Below are 21,552 nucleotides of genomic sequence, written 5' to 3' on the forward strand. Positions count from 1 at the left end.
AGGAAATGATGTAACAGATATGCCGTGAAAAACACGAGGTCATCTTTCACTTTGCAAGCAGTTCACGTGTGGAAAAGAAGCAGTCTCAAACTTATTCATTATATCTGAACAGTTCAGTTCAAAATTACAGTAATTTGTTGTTCCTAGTAAACTGGGAATTTGATAGATTTATGCAGTGAGTTATCTAATTAAAAACAATATTGATAAAATTTAACCTAACCTAAACTAATTTACTCAGATCAAACAGTTCAGTTGGTAGGAGTACGGATAGATTTCTCTGAATTGAATTTTCAAACCGATTTGTAAGTACCATGAAATTATATATCGAATAGGAGATTTATACTGAAATAAATTACAGTAATAGCTACAGTACAGCAAAACACCTGTTGTATCTTTGCTCAACGAAATCGGTAATTCCGACCTACCGTCTGGGAACACTATCCATAGTTAGCATCTGTTTTGCTAGCGAACATGTTGACACTAAATTTCACCTTAATGTTAGTTCCTATCAAACATTTTAGAATATTTCAGCTTTGACTTATTATCAGATATATACTACAGAAAATTTTATCATAAATTGCTGAACATATTTTTGATGGTTTGGAGAGGAAATCAGGCTGCTGCTTCAAATACAACAAAAGATATTCACGATTCAGTTCTACCCACTCTTGTGCCAGGTAAATTTTGAAAAGAGTATCCATGACAAAAAATAAAAATATTGATGAAATAATCATTATTAGAATAGACGATTTCATGCAAATATTGGCCGCAATGTATATGCCGGTATTTCACGAATAATGTCGCCGACCCATAATTTACACCAAACAGCGACTTTTTTTGGATGCATAGGTAGCTCTTTGCTTGTTGACGTATCCATTCGACCAGAAATGAGCTTCTTTGCTGAATACAATTTTACGCTGAAAAAGTAGATCCTGCTCCAAATGTTAACCCAGATCTATAACAGCGGAAGGCCATAATTAAACGTGTCTGAAAGAGTACGAACATTCTTTTAGCTTGAAATCAGCAATCTGAAAGTTTATCTGTTGTAATTTGCTCAGTATTCGTTATTCTTAATGCACTTTAGCCGCAATTATCACTGACTAAAATTGGTGATTACTACACTGTTGAAACAAATTTGTAATCGAAATATTTCTGTTCGCAGCTATAAATCGCTTGCGAAATCAGATATTTCGATATTCTCTACCTTACCAATTGTTTTGTTTGAGGAGATGCGCTATCATTGCTATACAGTGAATTCCAGAGGTGTAGCAATGATTCACTTTGCGTTTCGTCCATTGATGTTTTATCAGTGCTGTTGTTAGTGACATCATCACAAGGTGATGAAATAGCTCGATTGTTCTTGTGTGTAGATATCGATTTTGTTCGTATTATAACAAGACATGCCACAGTGAGCTATTTGCTGACAATATTAATACGTGACTTTCTGGTTTTCATAGGTTACCATCGTGTTTTGTGAGCAACTTCCGTCGTGGTCGAAGTCACATGTAAGGGAATTGGCCAAAAAAATCTTCTACCGTTTTCACTCTTTCTCTCTCTTTCTCTCGTTGGAGAGAACCTCTCTCTATTAAAACAAACAAGGGGGATTTTAAGGGTTCAAACCCCTCCCGAAACTTAAAAAGAATAATTATGTTATGAGAACTCTTCGCTATAAATATGACGAATTTTGCGCCAACTTGAACACATGTTCGCAGCACCCTCTCTGATGTGAATGAAACTTTCTGGACATATAGACTTTGTGTCAAGTTGTTCAATAAAATATACTGAAATAAATTCAAATCGAGTCCTACACTGAAAAAAAATTGATTTTTATAATTTAAAATCTATTTACAAAGAAAAAACAATTTTGATTTTCATTAAATTTTGTCCCAAGATTGGTGATTACCTTCCCTACAAATCGTGCATACACTCACGGAAAAAAATTTTTCATAGCTTGTAATTAATTCTAAACACAGATCGACGAAGAATCCGTTCTGATTGGGGCTTAAATAGTTAATGGGACAGGAGAATATCATAATTGTTTATTGAGTTGTTTTATCATAGATTCCCGGTACAAAAATTGTAACAGTAAAGTAATTTCAATGAAAAACAAATACATCATTATTGGAAAGCAGTGCAGCAACGTTTATGAAAACCACATTTTCGGTTTACAGCAAATATTCGAAAGAAACTACGGAATAGCAATAGCGCAATCACCACAGCTTACGTGTATCGCCAACAGGTATGATTCCACTTGAATGTAGCATAGTTACCAGCAAAAAAAAGCAATTACTACCCTTCTTCTTCTTTTTCTGCTTTCGGGGTTCACTTGCCACTCGCCGTCTATTCAATTCCTATTCCATTTGTTGCCCAAAAGAAATGGCTTCGAACTTTTTTTTTGCATGCCACAAGTACCTACAGTTATAATGTCGAGGTTGAAACCCGCCAAAACATTAAAATAATTCCTTTGATATTACTGCCTCGTGCACAGACAAATCGATCTAGCATTTTGTTTTCGAAAACACGAAAAAAAGTTTTTTTGTTCGCCTGGACTGTTCACAGTTCGCACGGTACCTTCTATGACCGTACCATGACCCATAACAATCTGAGTAAACAACGATTGTTAGGACCGTTTGTCTATGGCTCATGTGTTCAATATTTTTTTATTTACAGTAGTCTATTGCGGAGCTGTCATCGTGATGTGATTACCCCATTTAGTATTTTTTGTTGTTGTCGTTATGATCGTAGCCTACTACCGGGTCCAATCTTTTCCTTCGCGTAATGATGATGGCACTCATTTATTCGGTTGCTCGAATAAGATTTATTCGTGACTTTCTTAATTGTAGAAAGGCTGTGCAAAAGGTTCGAAAAACATGATTTTTCCGCTCGAAACCCGGTAGGAAGGTGATTTCTCTATCACTTAATGTATGGATTTTATTTAAGGTGTGTTTAGCTGATAATTTTGAACCTGTAATTTTTTAAAACTAATGAAAAATTTACATATGCGGAATTGAGCTCCCCTATAGATGTGACAACTCAAAGTGAGCGGATAGAACAAAGAACAAATTAGACAAATTAATCTCAAAATATCACCACCGGGCGACCGATGGTTAAGAAAGGCTGTATAATATTTTTAGATATTTGCGTTTTAAGGAAAATTCTTAGCTGATTAAAACGGATATCCCCATCGTAAGTAAAAGGAACTGAAACTCCCTAAACAACAATACAAAACATCTACACCGAATAAACCAAAATTGGCAGCCTGATAAGGTTCAGCATATTTGCGCAGTTTGAAAATTTTTACATCGAATCATCGCATCTGGATGTTGAATAAGCTGTTTCAAAGCAAAAAATCCCCGCCCAAATGGTAGTAAAACCCATGCGTTGGCCTTCTGGTGTATCGAAAACATTGAAGAAAAAAAATCCCGAATGTCGAGTGCCAACACGGAGAATACTGGTGATAATAGAAGGTAAAGAAGCACCGTTTCGCGAGAACAGGAATCGAAACTGGTGGTTGCATTTGTAAGTTCGTTCTTTCCGTTTGCTGCTGGATTAGTCTGATCCATATTTTTCTTGCTTTTCGGGTTTTTATTACGCATCAAAGTAATTTGTAGGAAAATCAGTACAAAACAAAAATAGGGTTGGTTGTGTACAGGCCCGTGCGCAGGGGGGGGGGGGGGGTTTGGTGGTTTTAACCCCCCCATGAAGAATTTTTTTTAAATTAAGTTTCATGAACAATGGAGTACTTATTATATTAAAGTGCAAATAACTTGACAATTCATACTACGTTTTCAGAATTTTATTTACAATTTCAATATTGTGGATGACGCAACTTTCTTTTTCAAATTTTGGCGCCTTTCCCACTTTCTGTCAAGTGTTACTGGAAATGCAGTCATCGATGTTACGCATTTGTATAGTGGGTGCCCGAAGAAGTACCGACTACCACCGCTCTCAATAACGCGCATCTTTTCTCTAGAGTAAAGCCCAATACTTACATGCAGGGGAACTATTTCTTTTATCGTTTTCGCTAAAAAAAGTTCGACAAAATTGCCGCCCCCCCTTCAATGATTTCTGCGCACGAGCCTGTCAGAATTCGTTTTACATTGTCAATATAGTGGACACCCACATCTCCCCTTGAAAACCCCCCCCCATGGATGATTCCTGCGCACGGGCCTGGTTGTGTAACAATTCAAATTCTTCGCACAATAAGCTGGACCGAGGAAGGGATTTTTCTAGAATAACTGTGGGTGAAGCAAATAATCTAAGCTATAAATATGATACGTTTTTAGTATCAAGGCAGGAATATTTTATTTGATGGTGCAAACTGTTTGGGCAACAGTACTAAAAATAAGGAAAATTACGTTCCATCCTCGATTCTTTTGTGTGCAACACATCTACTACAGAATACTACTTCACTCACCGCAGCCAAGATTGCTCGGCGCACAAAGCCGCCGATGCGACGCCAGCTAAGTCGGCCGCCGACCCGCCGTCGTGAGCGGCATCTCTTGCATGCAAACCTGTAACCGCCTCGTTTGCCCGGTCTACTCAAAGCTAGGTTTCTTTGCTTCAGTTAGGTTAGGTTAGAACGAGCGGTAGCAAGATCGGACACTTCATTTTCACTTAATAAACGGAAAATACCCCATACATTTGCCTGGTAGATACACCTATGGAAATGCTTTGATGCTTAGTAGCTAATAGTCAAAACAGTTTTCTTGGGAACTCCGTTCTGAGGTTCATGAATCAATCTTTATTCTTTCTTCTGCCCCCAAATCCCTACCCCAAACTGTTACAAACCCGGTGAACGACCAGAATTACGTTGAAACCGGGGATAAATAAACGATATAATAATAATCATCATTTTCGGCTGATTCGGCGAAATTGCAGATTCGGCGAAATGTCATTCGGCGAAATAATCCTTTCGCGAAATGGCTTTTGGCGAAATGACCCTGATCCAGTGGATTTAACGCTTATTTCAAGACCATTGTCTCAGCTACACTTCTCACTAAAACTAAAACGGCTCTTGAAAATCGACTCATATCGAATGCGTCGTCCATTTTTACAAACATAGACTCTAACGATAGGTTTTACGGCCAAACTTGGCTCAAAAATGCTTACAAATTGAAAAGATTATACTAGTTTATTCCAAAACACTACCTTATTCTAAAAGTTCCCGGAATCATCACCGTGTGGCGCTCTCAGTCACCCGATTAGATTTGTTTAGGTTGCCACATCTGTCATTAGTATTCTGTCAAATTTTCAGTTTGTTACCTGGACATTTGTTAAAGTTACACTGTATTGAGTACATCTGCGATTGTGCGTGTCCCCGATTTTTAAAATGGAATTGAATTTGCAATAACGAGTTTGCATAAAATTTTGCATTAAAAATGGTTTCAATGGTTCGACGACATTGCAAAAGTTAGAAGAGTGTCTCGGCAACGATACTCTGAAGAATTGTCAGTGGCACGAACGTTTCAGAAGTGGTCGTGATTCTGTGAATAATAATATATAAGTTTTCAGTCGAAAAAGATGGCGATGCTCACAGTTTTCATTGATTACAAGGGTGTTGTGTAACATGAATTCTTTCCACGGGACCAGATCATAAACTAGGAGTATTATTTGGACGTAATGAGACGTCTGCGTGAAGCATTTCGCCGAAAAAGACCAGATTTATGGGCCAACAAATCGTGGATCTTGCACCACGATAACGCACCGTCATACAATTCCATCGTCATCTGTGAACATTTGTCTAAAAACGAAACGAATTCCATTCAGCAACCACCGAATTCACCTGATTTGGCTCCCTGTGACTTTTTCCTATTCGGTTGACTCAAGAAACCTCTCCGTGGAACGCGTTTCAGCACCCAAGATAAGATAATGGAAAAATCGCAAATGGCTCTGATGGCCATACCGAAAACTGAATACAAAAAAAATGTTTCGAGGATTGGATCAAGTGCAAGAATCAATCAAGAAGTACTTTGAACGGGAAAAATATCGATTTGTATTTTTAATTTTCTGAATAAATTCCGCGAACTTTTTGATCAAGGTAGTATTTCCACAACATTATTTTCTATTTTCTTCAGAAAATACATCCTTTAAAAAATCATAACTTTTGAACCATTCGGCTGGTTCTGCTAATTTTTGGATATATTGCCAATAAATGCCTATAGTTTTTAGGAAAAATATTGAAATTTTGTGTTTGGAAAAATCAATTGTATAACTTTTTAACGGTTTTCATGGTTTGCGATCAATGGGCACTATGTCATTTTATTTTTTTTCTGAAAGCTGGAATATTTTTACATAAAATATACCCAAAAATTGGCGTTGCGTGTTTTTTTTTTGGTATATATTTTTTTGTAATTTCAAGTTTTCGTAGTTTCCGTGTTTTTTCGATTCTCTTTAAACAAGATATTGTTGATAAATTTATAACTTCTGAACCACTCGACCGATTCCTCTAATTTGTACATATTTTGTCCAGAAATTTGGAGTTTTGTGTTTTAGAGGGTCATTTGTATATCCTTTGAACGGTTTTCATGGTAGGTAGACTAATGAATTGGGCCTGTTTTACAATCTAAAAGAGCTATGAATGTGTTTATATTATAATTACCTTAAATAAATGGAAGCGTATGGTCGCAAACAACGAAGACTTGAAAATTTCAAAAAACTTTTCTTCAAATACAAAAAAAAATAACGCATCGCAAATTTTTGTATATGTTATGTAGAACTGTTTTAGCTTTTAGAAAAAATATAAAATGGCACAGTGCCCATTGGTCGAAAACCATGAAAACCGTTAAAAAGTTAAATTTACTTTTTCCAACACAAAACTTTACAGTATTTAAACACATATCGACAACATATTCCAAAAATTAGCAGAACCGATCGAGTGGTTCAAAAGTTATAAATTGATGAATAAGTAATATCTTTTTTTAAGAAAATCGAAAAAACATGGTAACTATGAAAACTTGAAATTTTCAAAAAAAAATGACTCAAAAACAAAAAGAACATACATCGTCAATTTTGGATATGTTATGTTATGTATAAATGTTTTGGTTTTTTGGTGGGGGTATGTTTTTTTTGTTTTCTAGTTACGATGTTTTGAAAATTTCAAGTTTTCGTAGATACCGTGTTTTTCCGATTTTCTTTAAAAAAGATATTATTGATCAATTTGTAATTTTTGAACCACTCGATCGATTCCACTAATTTTTGAATATGTTGTCAATAAATGTTTATAGTTTTTAAGAAAAATATGCGAATATTATCAACGGTCGTCGAAACCGTTTAAAAATTATACAATTGACATTTTCCAAACCGGAACTTCAACTTTATAATATTCGCATATTTTTTCTTCAAACTATAAACATTTATTGACAACATATGCAAGAATTATTTTATTATTTTTATTGACAACATATGCAAAAAAAAAAGATTTTTTCAGAAAATCGAAAATAATTGAGTTTTGTTATCTACCCTAACAAAGTAAAGGGCCACCCTAATGAAACGTTTCTTCCAAATATTACGAAATTCTGCACAGTGATTGCAATTTTGAGACACATAGAACTCAATTCGAATTTAAAATTAACGATTTTGTCGTTGGCCTAAATTTGATCTCCTAAGGGCATGTTCAGGAGTGTTCTAGTTCTAGATGCATAATTTAAGTCAGTTTTTAAATTCAAATCTAGAAATTATAACAAAATGTACTAGCAGCCCAAGCAGCGTTTTATCTGTATTTCAAATATAGAAAAAAATAGAACGGCAGCGTATACCAGTTTTCAATTTGACAGTAGAACTGTTCGAATAAATAAAACTAACACGGCTTGCTGGGGATACGTTTGTTTCAGTTATATGTAACCCATATGAATCTTGCAGCTGCTGAATCTGCTCTAAGTCACAAATATAAACTTACTTTTAACACAAAGCATCTATCATTTATTTTTAGTACCAATCGATTGATGTCTTAAGCCAAATCATTTGATTTTCGTTACTATCGCTCGGCAAACTAAAAATCGATTGCAAAAGATTTCATAAAGCTTATCCTCGCCGAAAGCTCAGAACGAAGCAAATAATTGAACGTGTATTTCATTGAAGGATTTCTAATAAAGGAGCGCTATCCTTTGTCAACCCTAACCGTTGATGGGACGAAAAGTGATAACGAGACAGAACGAGATACCTGCAAAGAATTTTGTGTTCGTGGAAGGAGAATTTGGGAAAATTTTGAAAAATTCCAAACCCAGAAAGGCAAGCAACTAGCCAAAAAGTTAAGATAAGGGATGTTATCCAGGGAAATTTCCATTAGCAGTGGATGAAATTAAAAGTGAAAATATCTTTCGCCTGACTATGAAAAATTTTATTCAGCATTTTGACAAAAGTTTTCTCCCTCTATTCAAAGTTTCTGTTTTTGTCGGTATTCACACTACTAACAAATTTTCTTGAAATCCTATGGAAGTTAAAATACAACGTCGTTGGCGACATTCGATCCATTTTTTATAGAACAAAATCCGAACAGTACAGTATTGGACCGATCTCGAATTACATTTTTTTCCTAGATTTCCCCGTCCCTCGTTAAGCTGGAATACTATAAAACTGATGCCAATGTATTATGTAGCTATGACTAAAATATAGCGGAAAACGTAAAAAAAAAGTTTCATTCTGAAACTCGGCACGATTGATTTCCTGTGTCCAGTTGAACATTCTATTCGGCAAACGGGTGGATCCTCTCTTCACCGGTGCTACCATTCCCATCGTCATCGTCGTTTGTGTCGGTCGAAAAAGAAATTGATCCGGGTTTGCAGTGACGACGAGTAATTTATTTCGCTGACTCATTGCAGAGTCATGGAAGGCATCATTCCAGGGACAATAATAACAATAATAAATCTATTCGTTTTCCTCTAAGCCCATCGTCGAGTATTAACTTGCGTCAATGAAAGTTTCATTGTGGGTCAAGTCAAATATTCGCGACCAGGGGGACCGCCATCGGGACTGTCATTATGACAGCAGTTTCTTGAACGAAATTTCAGACAAAATTGAAAAACCTTCGGGGTTCGGGTAAAACCAGGAGTCAGCTGTGGGCAGTGCTTTTAAAACCCTGTCAGCCTACTGTATAATTTAACACCTAAAAACCCGACCCCAAATACGGTAGCTCCTACCGAGAATGCAAGCGGACCTTTAGTCGGTGTGTGCCAATTTTCGTTCGAATATATTTTTTTCCCCGCACTGGTGCTTTATTTTGTTTTAGTTTTAAACCGCACGGTAGGTGGCAATTAGGTATTAATGCTCTTCGACCTCTTCGGTGTTCACCACGCCAAATTTCGGAGTGGATCGCTCTTATTCGAAGAGTAGGGCTACTTCGATCTGGCGTCAGTGGACGTTATTTTTTGTTTTCCGCGTGCTTTTTAGAGTCAGACAGGAGATGACCCCTGTCATTAGAATTTCGTAGCCTTTTGAGCTATGGTATTTCGAACTACGAGAGTAGGAAACCCACGACCCATAGGATGACTTTTGCGTTTTTTTCTATGACTCGCATTTGGGAACGGAAAGTAGAGCAAATGCTTGGCGTCGTTGTGACTATATGATATTTTTTCAGAGCTGTTCGACTTTTTGAAAACTATTTTGTAATTATTGTCATTGAACCTTAGATCCCTTTGGGTATTTTACTTGAAAAAAACTACTTTTAGTCAGATGTTGTCAGCTTTATTCTATACCATAGGGATATACCTGGGACATAATCAGCATTAAAGTATTCATTTCGATGTTTCAAACTTTCTGGAATCAATTTCTCAAATTGTCACAAGATAGGGGTTTTAATAATACACAGCTCGAAAATCATGTAAATTTTCGTTTTAATAGATGCATATAAAAGGAGAGACGCCATCGATCTAAACTTACACCCTAAAAGTTGTAAAAATATGTCTTGTCAGCAATTTTACAACTAATGTGTTTGGATTTCACATATAACCCGGATAGAAGTGATTTGCAAACCAATAACAAATTATATTATTAAAACCAGATAACTCAATGAAAGAAATTAATAATATTTAGTTAGAAATAAGAGTTAAAATATCATAAATCATAACAAAGTCTGCATGAGAAAATGGTAAAAAATGTAAAATTACGCCATTATAATATCAAGAACAAAATATTTATAGAAGAGTCTCTCGAAACATCTAAAAGAGTCGTCATGTATCGAAATGTGGGTTTCTCGTGTGTATTTTTGTGTGCTTATGCAAACGAACTAAAGTTCCAGCGCACCCCTAATAAAAAAGCGAGTCTGAATTGGGTAAAAAAAACAAAAGAATCGCAACTTGTCGAACACGATTTTCTCGGATGAAGTAAATTTTGCGTCTTGAGTTTGAGTGATGCGTATCTGTTTGAGAAACAGTACCGATGATTTCGTTCAGTGCACTGTTATAAGTTCTAAACCGGAAACTGAGACAGACCAGAATAATCTACTCGGTGACTGTAAGCTGAACAATTGGCGAAATTCCAAGCAAGTTTACGTATGGACGAAAAGACGTATGCCAAAATTAGAAATATTGTCAGCAAAAATAGATGAAATTTCTCACGAGCCAAATTGATGGTATTAGCTTGTTTTTCAAAATTAAAACCTGATCTAGCAAGAAATTTGCAGTCCCTAAGCTATCGAGATGAATTTTAAAACTTATTTTTCTTCTTTCTTGGTGGCGTAACCTCACTTTCAATGAAATAGGTTTTTGGCCGTTCATTTTCAGTAAATTTTCGAGTATAGTTCAATAAGTTTTACTTTCACTTTTTTTAATGAGTTAATAAATTTTAATTGGTTTGACGTAAAGCCGCCATAACTAAGTGCAGTTTTTGCAATGACTGAGCGAAAACATACCTATTAGAGAAGCCAAATGAAAGAAAAACTAACAGAAAAGATGATTGATTGGAAAAAGATACGCTCAGAGACAGGACTCGAACATGTGTTCTAGTTCTAGTTTTATTATTTGAACCAAATGTCAGTTTTTGATGGAACCCGGAATAACAATTACCTTCTTTCTTCGTCATAATTCGGAAATATTTCGGAAAACGCTGTTCAAGTGCGTTCGCCAAATCCCGACATTCGAAGCTACCGAAAGGAGCGCGGTCGCTGAAGAAGCTAAATTGAAACGACTCATTCTAATTTTTTTCTCTTTGATATTTGGAATCGATGTATCGAACTGGTTTGGTGTTCACCTTCCTCACCTGTTGTGGCCTCAGTAAGGATTTGAATTCGAACTTCACGTAACTCTCATCGTTCATGATTATACAGTTCGAACTCCCAACAAGCATCGCATCTTTCTGACTCCGGTCCTTATCGGCTACTTGTTTTATATTGCGTTTTGGCTCAAAGGTGTTTTCTTCACCGAACTGCCTCCTACAGTTTTTGCGTTCTTTCTAAGTGACAGTGCACTATTTATGCTCAATATTTCGACAAAAATGATAAAATAAATAAACTGCTATACATGTGGTGAGAGTAAAGAATAAAAAACTAGAGCCATAAAAATTGACCGATTTACTTTCTGGAACAGTTCTTTAGATTGAAAAATGTTTCCTAACAAGTATCAAAAAAGAAATAGTTTAGAATCTGTTGATCGGGTTGCGCTATAACCAAGATCAAGTGTTTTTTACGTGAATACGTCTTACTTTACTTTAGAGAACCTTTTTAAAATTTGTCACATGGGTGAGAGATAAGTTTTTGATTGTGAATATCTCCTGTATACGAGGTCTGTTCAAAAAGTTCCCGGAATTTTTTAATTGCGCGCGTCTGGAGAGTCCGGTGGTCAAAAATTTTTTTATTGTGTTGGTACATATGCCCTAATGTATGGTGAAATTTCAGCTGTATTCATTGTTTACATTCTGTGTTGTAGTTTAAACAATGGAAGAATTGAAGAATTTGTATTAAATTTTGCGTGAAAAATGAAATAAAGTGTAACCAAGTGTGCGAAATGTTACAGAGAGTCTACGGTAAGTCTGCTATGAAAAAAAACAAGTGTTTACGAGTGGTATAAGCGTTTTCAAGATGGCCGCGAAGACGTTGAAGACGACGAACGCTCCGGTCGACCCAGCACGTCAATAATCGATGAAAATGTGGGAAAAGTGGAAAAAATGATTATGGATGATCGCCGAATCACTATTAGAATAGTTGTTGATGGAGTTGGCATATCAGTTGGCTCATGCCATCATATTTTTTCAAATGTTTTGGGCATGAAACGAGTGGCAGCAAAATTCGTTCCAAAACTGCTGAATTTTGATCAAAAAACAAACGCATTACCATCGCTCAGGAGCTGTTAAACGACGTCAACGAAGATCCAAATTTACTTGAAAGGGTCATAACTGGTGATGAAACATGGGTGTACGGTTATGATGTCGAAACAAAAGCACAATCGTCCACGTGGAAGCACCCAACGTCACCAAGACAAAAATCGCCGAGCTCAAAAAAAACGTCTACACCAGCCGCTACAAGACAGAATGTAAACAATGAATACAGCTGAAAATTTCCCCATACATTAGGGACATATGTACCAACACAATAAAAAAAAAATTGACCACCGGACTCTCCAGACACGCGCAATTAAAAAATTCCGGGAACTTTTTGAACAGACCTCGTAAACATACTTTTTTCTCCATGTCATCGGAGATATGATCAGCAATTTGCGACAGAATTTTCAGTAGTATGAGACAACCACAGAGAACTCGAAATAGACATGTTTTTTTTCAAATGTTTAATAAATGAAGGTATAAATTTGTTGACTCGTTCAGTTCAGTCCAAAATCTAGGGCCAGAATTCAGTTTCAGAATCTAAGACCAGATTTTTTTTTCATTTCTAGAATACAGATCTAAAATACAGTTTCTCGTTTTCTGGAACTGAATTTAAAAATTTGATTCGAAGCCTGAATTTCGGTACCGGAATCTGAAATTGAGATCAGGATCCTGATTCTAGACCTGAATTTTATCTCGAAAATTCTGTACTTAAATCTGAATTTTTAAGCTGAATTCTGGAACTAAAATTTAGATTTAGGCCAGAATTCAGTTCCATAATTTAGTTATATTTCCAGAATTTAGTTCTAAAATGCATTTCAGAATTCATTCCACAATTCTAGAGTTCAGTTCTAGGATGCAATGCTGGTCTAGAAATTGGTTTCCAAACTCAGTTTCACAATTTTAGATTTGCAACTGAATTCAGAAACTAGATGCTGAAGATTCTCTGGAATCTGGATTTTAGGAGCAGAATGATGGATCCAAATTTGAAAATTGAATCCTGAACCGCAATTCTGTAACTAAAATTCAGCTGCAAACCAGAATCCAGGTCCACAGCTCAGTGCTAGATTCAGCTTCAGTGTCTTCAATCCAGAATCGTGGTCTTCAATTCAGTTCTAAATTGAGCTCCAGGATACAGGTTCAGTGATTGTGCATTTTATAACTATTAATCGGAAACGGAATCACCCAGAGCGGTACACTTCTTACCTGTAAGGTTGTTCGTGGTGAAATGTGCAAAGCAATTCTGTTACAGCTCGCTTGACCTGGTGCAATGATGTCTACCGCAATTTGTCATGGCATACTATACATTAGTTATTATAAACTCGTTTGCACCCACACATCCACCCTCTTCTCAAAAAAAAAAAATGAAATACTAGTTCTCTTAGCTTTACTTCTAATAAATCAAAATAAAAACAAATAAAATAATCTTATAGGTCGATATACGAGAACTTATGTCAGAGAAGGAATAACGTTTCAGTGTAATCATACAGTTTCACTCAAGTTTTCAGATTTTTCGCAATGCACAGATTTTTTTTTAACCTTTGGCATCCCTGGGTGTATCGAGTGGTATATCGCTCGGATCCACGATGTAGAATTAACACTGCACACTTCGGAAAAATCCTGTGATTTTATATCTTATCAAATGCACATAAATGGAGCAATTTTACGTGCAAGAACATTCAATATTATACCTAAAATTCCATGACATGAAATTCATTGAAATAAAAAGAAGGTTATGATTGCGACCGCTGTGACTTGAACTGAGAATAATCGGATTACAAAGTACGTCCATTGATCGACTGAGCAACAGAAGAACACATCTGTATTCATACAGTCTAACCCGCTAGCCGAATGCACACTACAATCAAACTAGTAAAATTCATGCACTACAATCAAACTAGTAAAATATTAAGCCATTATTTGGAGGCCGCAGAACAAGCCCAAACCAAACGATTTCTTGGTCCATCGTCTAACAGAAGGCCTCCAAGCCCTTGGTGGGACAAAGAGTGCTCAGGTGCTAAACACGCGAAAAAAAAATGCTTTCAAAACGTTTTTAAAACGAGGATGAGGAACTCTTCAGAACTTTGAAAAATTCTTGTTTTAGAAACCAAGTACAAGAACATACTTCGAGCCAAGAAATGCAGCTATTGGAGACATTTTGTCGAAGGTTTGTCAATACGACCAGTCGAATGAGGAATCGTTACGTAGGACATGAGAGTGAGGAATACTCGAACAGATGGATATTTGATTTTGCTTCTGTCCGCTCCTCTATAATTGTTACGTAAATGACATTGACAGCTAACCCCATGTACACTAAGACAACTGCAAAAACCATTGCAAGATACCTTAGATCACTTGTCCGTTTGGGCTGTTCATCTGGGTATCGAATTCTCTGCGGAAAAAAAAGGAGCTGGTCGTATTTTCAAGAAAGCATGATCCCGCGCAGCTTCAGCTTCATATGATGGGAAGAATTATCCAACAGGTTTTGACTTTCAAATACCTCGGAGTGTGGTTTGATTCCAAATGCACGTGGGGAGGACACATTAAGTATCTGATAACAAAATGCCAACAAAAAGTAAATTTTCTTCGAAAAAAAAACAGGATTTTGGTGGGGTGCTCATCCGCAAGATCTAATAAAATTGTATGAAACATCGATACTTTCAGTGATGGAATATGGATGCGTTTGTTTTCGTTCCCCTGCAAACTCTCATATTATCAAACTTGAGCGAATTCAGTACCGTTGTTTGCGAATTGCCTTAGGCTGGATGCATTCGACACATACAATGAGTCTTGAAGTTCTGGCGGGAGTTCGTCCATTGAAAGATCGTTTTTAGGAGCTTTCATCGCGACTGCTAATAGCATGTGAGGTACTGAATCCCTTAGTTATTAATAACTTCGAAAGGCTAGTTGAGTTTCAATCTCAAACAAGATTCATGACAGTATATTTTATCCATATGTTACAGGAAATCGACACTTCAAGATATATTCCTATCCGTCACAGCCTCCTAAATGTCCCTGACTCAACTTAATTTTTCGACACATCCATGCAGCGTGGAATTCCGGAACACATACGCTCGATGGAAATCCCAAAAATATTTTCAAGTAAGTTCAGTCCTATTGACTCTGAGAAAATGTTTTACACGGACGGATCGCGAATTGAAAAAGCGACAGGGTTTGGTATGTTCAACAATAATGTTTCGGCCTCATTTAGGCTTCAAGAACCTGCATCTGTTTATATAGCAGAGTTAGCAGCAGTTCATTATAGTTTGAGTGTAATCGTCACATTATCTCCAAACCATTATTTTCTTTTCACAGATAGTCTGAGTGCAATTGAAGCCATTCGCTCAAACGCTGCTGGCAAAAATGAATCATTTTTCTTGGGCAAAATAAAACAGTGTCTGAACGACATATTGAATAATAATTATCAAATCACTTTAGTTTTGGCTCCCGGTTCATTGTTCCATTCTAGGCAATGAAAGAGTTTGTCCAAACGTGGTGCTTTTGAGGGTGAAACTCATGAGAGACCAATTGCTTTCAACGAATTATATAGCGCGTCCCGCCAAAGAACACTTGCCAGCAAGCTTCTTGGGATATAGATTATCTGGGTCGGTGGATGCACTCAATTATTCCTAAAATATCGACATGGTTCAGGGGACTGAACTTGAGTAGGGACTTCATTCGTGTGATATCCAGACTCATGTCCAATCACTACACATCTCCTTCGAATTGGACTTTCCTAGACTAATCATTGTGCTTATGGCGAAGGTTATCGCGATATTGATCATGTCGTTTGGACGTGCGTGGAGTATCGTGATGTCAGATCTCAACTAATAAATTTCTTGCGTACCCAAGGTAGACTATCCAATGTCCCAGTAATAGTAAATCGCTTGATAAAAACATACTAATATGATATTCGAAATGTATTACGTTTAAAGTACTATGTATTGTGGATGCCACGGCGAAGAAAAACTTAAGCATATTGCCTATTAAATAAACGTACTTATGGAAAAAAAATTAAGCCATTACAAATGAAATTTCCCAGGTCTTTATGAGTACACCTGTAAAATACAATTTTTTTTTTTTTGTGTGTGGTGTATCATGATGGCGAAGCGAAACTCCTACATTATTTGTTTGTACATTTTCTAAATCATTGTCAACATGTTTTCGAGTTCGATTTCACTACCTGAAGCATAACATGCTCAAATTGCACGGCGTTACTGAAATCGTTGACTCCTCGTCAGTCTGATCAACAGATGCGTCAAATGTCGTCTGATTCTCTGCATTGCTCGTACCGCTGACCCATCGGACATATTTTCCGTTATTCTCCATATATCTTGCTTTTAACACTTTTTTTTGTGGTCTGGAATTGCACGCAAAAATATGCGCGTAAGATTACTTACGAAGCAAATGTGCGCGATCTCAAAATCCGCTTTGCAATGCACGATTATTCAAATCCGCTCATTAATTTTCTTATTTTTTTTCATTTGCACGGCCACGTTGCCTGCTCCCTTTATGCGCGACGTTTTCGGTTCGCTCTTTATATTTAAATATTTGCGCGACCTTCCAGATCCGCTATTTGATGCGCGATTTTATGAATCCGCCTTTTTCAATTAAAAAAAATCGTCAACATTTTTTTTAATGTATTTTAATGCGCGACCTTCTTGGTCCGCTTTGATGCGCGACCTTCCTGGTCCGCTTTGATGCGCGACCTTCCTGGTCCGCTTATAATGCGCGACCTTCTTGGTCCGCTTATGATGCGCGACCTTCCTGGTCCGCTTATGATGCGCGACCATAATGATCCGCTTGTTCCAGTTATTTTCAACGTTACGTAATCTCCACCGACGCTTCTTTTTTTTTCATTTGAAAATGAAAATCTTTGTGCCAAATATTTGAATAATTTTCTGTTGCTTTAGGTGATTCCGTTTCCGTTTTGAATAACTATGCTATTTGAATTGCAACTCCTGGCAGGATCGCCATTGTGCATTTTATAACTATTAATCGGAAACGGAATCACCCAGAGCGGTACACTTCTTACCTGTAAGGTTGTTCGTGGTGAAATGTGCAAAGCAATTCTGTTACAGCTCGCTTGACCTGGTGCAATGATGTCTACCGCAATTTGTCATGGCATACTATACATTAGTTATTATAAACTCGTTTGCACCCACACAGTGATCAGTTCAACAATCCAGATCCGGAATTCAGTTCTAGAATTCAGTTTCCAAGTTCAGATTTTGAATTCTGTTTCAAAATCTAGCATCAAAATTCTGCTTCAGAATTTAGGCTCACAAGTCCAGGTCCAGAACCATCCATTTTATACGTATTTACGTCATGCAGTTGTGTCTCATGACATTACCCACCCGCCTTTTTTCAGTGTTTGCACTAAACCTTTCTACGTTTTCGCCAACTTCTGCAGATGCGTAAAGAAACTTCGATGCAAAAACTGAAAAAAAAACATTTTCTCTGGAAGAACCGTCTGGAAGTTTTGTATCGACAATGTTTTCGCATTCATAGTTTTTTGTTGTTGTTTGTTCGATTCTTGCAAAATGTTTCAAACAACTTTTGCGCTAAAAAAAACTTCACGTTCAGTTTTTGCACTCAAAACTTTTATCCGTATTTCGTTTTGCTTATTCAAAAATACTCAAACGGGTTTTCCAAAACAAGTTGCACTTGTTTCATTTTTGTATCCAGAATTTGACAGCAGGCGAAACTTAGTTGGCCACGGCTTCAAGCTAAAACGGAGTAAGTGAATTGGACTGGATTCGACAAATGAATCTAAAGAACATGGGGAGTGCTTTCAAGTGCCAGTTGGTGTTGGTTTGTGTACGAGTTTTTGTGCCATTTTTATTTATTGAGTGTTTGCCAATTTTTCATGTGTTCTGTTTATTTTTTGTGCGTCATTCGTGGACAGAATAAGTCTAATTTCAAGCTGCAAGGATTGAGTCGATTTGGAGTTTCAGTTTTCTATTTCTTTAGATGAATTTTCGTTTCATGAGCAACCGAGCTCAGCTTCAAGTAAAACATCTCAGAATTGATCAGTTGAGCTTTAAAAACTGGAATTCTCTACAGGGAGAAAAAAAATAACAACCATGCTGATGGCAGTTGAGTCGAACTATGAGCACACGGGAAACGAGGGAAAAGATTTTTTATTATTAAAAATATATACTAGCTATTATGTATGTATAATGAAAGAAGGGAAAAACGAAACGAATCGAAAAGTAACCCGTTGAGACGGGATTACCGTTCGGGGGACAGAGCGCGGGGGTACTGAAAACGGAAAAAAACTTCTAGGCGAAAGACGATTTTTCATTTTTATACGACTTTTTTTCTCTACTTTACATGGAATAATTTGCTTGTATCCGAGGGGTACTTCGATCCAACAGTGAAGTCTATTTAGGATGGCTTCACGAGAAAAACGGTTATTTAATACGTTACCAGATAGTGGAAAACATTTCACCACAGTCGAAGCCCTCCGTTGTTGGAGTCATATGTAGCCAAGCACATTAAAAATCGCGCCGGATATCGCGGGCAGAAGAAGTGCAATGAAAATAACTATCAAGTTGATGACAGATCTAGCAAAAGAACGGGGACCACAGAAAGACTCGGGTGGGACCCGAGAGTGAAAAGAAAAAAAAAGTTCAATTATTTTTAGACGAGCTTTTTTGCCTTCGCTTCGACCCCGACAACGTGGACGAGTGTTTCCATTCCATTCCACTATTTTTTTCCTCGTTCCTCGCACTGACCTGACCGTTTCTTGTTTCGTTTCTCGTGCTTTGTTTTGCTGCTAGAAAATTTAAAATATTTAAAAAGAAAATCATTTATCTCTGCATTCCTGCGTTGCTTCGAGAGCGAGCTTTTTTTTCTCTGCTCGACTACTACTCATTCATCGAAGCGGATTGGTTGCTAAGGAAAATAAATTGTGTTCGAGTGTCGTTTTTGCGATCTTTTATTATTTGATGTGTTTGCAACAACAACACAAACAACAACAACCGTTGATGCAGGGTCAAATACCTTGCTACATATCCAAGTGGGCGGCGACTTGTAAAAGGATTTATATTGTTTTCAACAATCGCCTGTACATTTTCATCTATTCTAACGATCTTTTTTTCCAATTCTTTCATTGCAGATAGTCACTACATGATTGTTAACATATGACGTAATACGGATTTCATACAGGAACAATTTCAGCTCTCTGTATGCAACATAAACGTAAGTATTTATAGAAAAAAACAAGCTTAGAAATAATGGAAAAGGAAATTTCCTTATTAATATTTTTGAGCGAGCAACAAAAAGTACTGGACTCTACAATGCTTGCTATAGGGATAGTAAATAAATGGAATAAATATGAGCGTCTTTGAAGCACAGCCAGAAGAAGAAAAAAAACACGAGCTTCCTGAATTTATCAAAAACCCAAAACGAGGGGTCCAACCAGGAAGATGAAACAATTGCCCCGGAGACCGGGAGATTTTCGTGCAGCACCGTCTCACTTCACCGTATACTGCATACATATACTTTGCTCTTCAGGTTTCTTGACAATTTTATTGATTTTTCGTCGATTTTTCCGCCTCTCGCTTCGTTCGAGAGAGTGCAAAAAACAAGTAATTTATACAGACCTTCCTCAGCAGTTTTATGTTTTTCCCTCTTATCGCGTTTTCAACTTCCTCCCCCTTCTTGGTCTCCTTTTGCTTGATGGTGGAGCACAAAATAGAAGCGAAGGAAGCGAGAGAGAAAAAAAATCAGCGTACCATTATTTTCTGCGGACTAACGAGTCTCGCCTCGGTATTATTTTTTTTTTTCGAGAAAATTTTATTCCCTACACTAAACCCCTGGCTCGGGTGTGGGTCGCAAAAAATAAAACAGCACCCAAGTAATATCTGGATGGAAAATTCCGGCCCGAGGGGTGAGTGTCGTTTTCACACAGCCATCCACACGCACACACACACACTCACACATGCTACCTACGGAGATACACGCAATTCGATTCGAAGAAAACAAGTTCCGGGTAAAAGGTCCTTCAATCGTGGAAATGATTTTCAACGGATCATCATGGAAATGAGTTTGGAATGCGTTGCTGTTTATTAACATCATTTCAGTTTTTTATAAAGATAATATATTTTTGTAATTAGCAAGAAATTTTGAAGTATCATTCAAAACTCTAAACACGTGTACTGGATTGCTAATTAAATTTTTTTCCATTTTTACTTAACAACTTAACATTGTAATTCAAGATATAATTTGTATATATTTGGAAAAAGGTCGGTATTCTGCACTGAATTTAATCTCATTCCGTAGTGACGTTCCGACGACGTTGAGCACTTTTTATTACGACACAAGGATTGTAGCCCTTTTTTCGGAGTTTCTTGGCCATTTTTATTTTTATTTACGAATCCCCACTCTGCGGGGTTTGTGAAACGTAATATCCAATATTTGAAGAAAAGTGGCAACGGCAGCAACAGAAGAAACGATGATTAATGTTTCCCAGATAAGTTGTACACTTTTTCTTTTGCTTTCGATGATTTTCTTTTTTTGTTTTGTACGTCGAATGTTTGATGCAAATGTTTTGTGTTGAGTTCTTGAAATCGGTATAGTGGATCAGGTTTTTTGGAAATTATCACAAAATGTCGCAAGAAAAAAACAAGAATCGCGTCGATGATCAAATGACGCAAACTTTTTAAAACAATAATTTTAATACAAAGTACAAACTGTTGACAGCATAGCGAATTGTAGTTTTTATGTAAAGACTATGTAGATTTTCATTCCAGAAAAACCAATCGCAGTAGGCGTGCGCGTCGGACGTGAAAATTTTTGTTTCTCTCAATTTTTTTTTCGAAAATCAACTTTTGATCGTTTTTATAGAAGATGTAATAAATGAAGTCATTATGATTGTGAAATTGTGGCCATGGTTTTAGTAAGCATAGTTGCATTTCATTTTTTTGCCGTGTGGAGACAAGTGATTTAAAATAAAAATTACAAAGCCTATGTTGTATTCAATTATGTCGTTCTCGCTTGATGCCAAACCTTCACTGCTGTCAAACCGTTTGTTTGAAGCTAGTTTCGAACATAGTTTCAACTTTTTTGAATAGAAAATCGAGTCAGTTTCAAACCTGGTTTTTATACCAGGTTTGCTCGAACCCCCGTTGCTAAGTGCAAATCCAGTACAGTTTTGTGAAAAGTGTTTGTTTGATGAAACTACCCTGGGTCAGTTTCAGTTTTCTCAAGCGAAAACGACAATAGACTGACACAAAAAGACTCTTCAACATTACTGATCTAATGAGTGTACAGAGAACTAGTGATCATTCTGATTTG

At 36.8% G+C, this 21,552-nt stretch overlaps 1 protein-coding gene across 1 annotated transcript in view; it reads left to right on the top strand.

Moving 5' to 3' along the window:
- Positions 1-21,552, top strand: part of LOC131425537 (zinc finger and BTB domain-containing protein 18.3) — an 84,590-nt gene that overhangs the window by 41,565 nt on the left and 21,473 nt on the right. Inside the window, exon 2 of the mRNA XM_058587491.1 lies at positions 19,373-19,455. The gene's annotated coding sequence lies outside the window, so the exon portion shown is untranslated. The remainder of the gene's footprint in view (positions 1-19,372; positions 19,456-21,552) is intronic.

This window comes from Malaya genurostris, chromosome 1 (assembly GCF_030247185.1).
Source record: "Malaya genurostris strain Urasoe2022 chromosome 1, Malgen_1.1, whole genome shotgun sequence".
Classification (NCBI taxonomy): domain Eukaryota; kingdom Metazoa; phylum Arthropoda; class Insecta; order Diptera; family Culicidae; genus Malaya; species Malaya genurostris.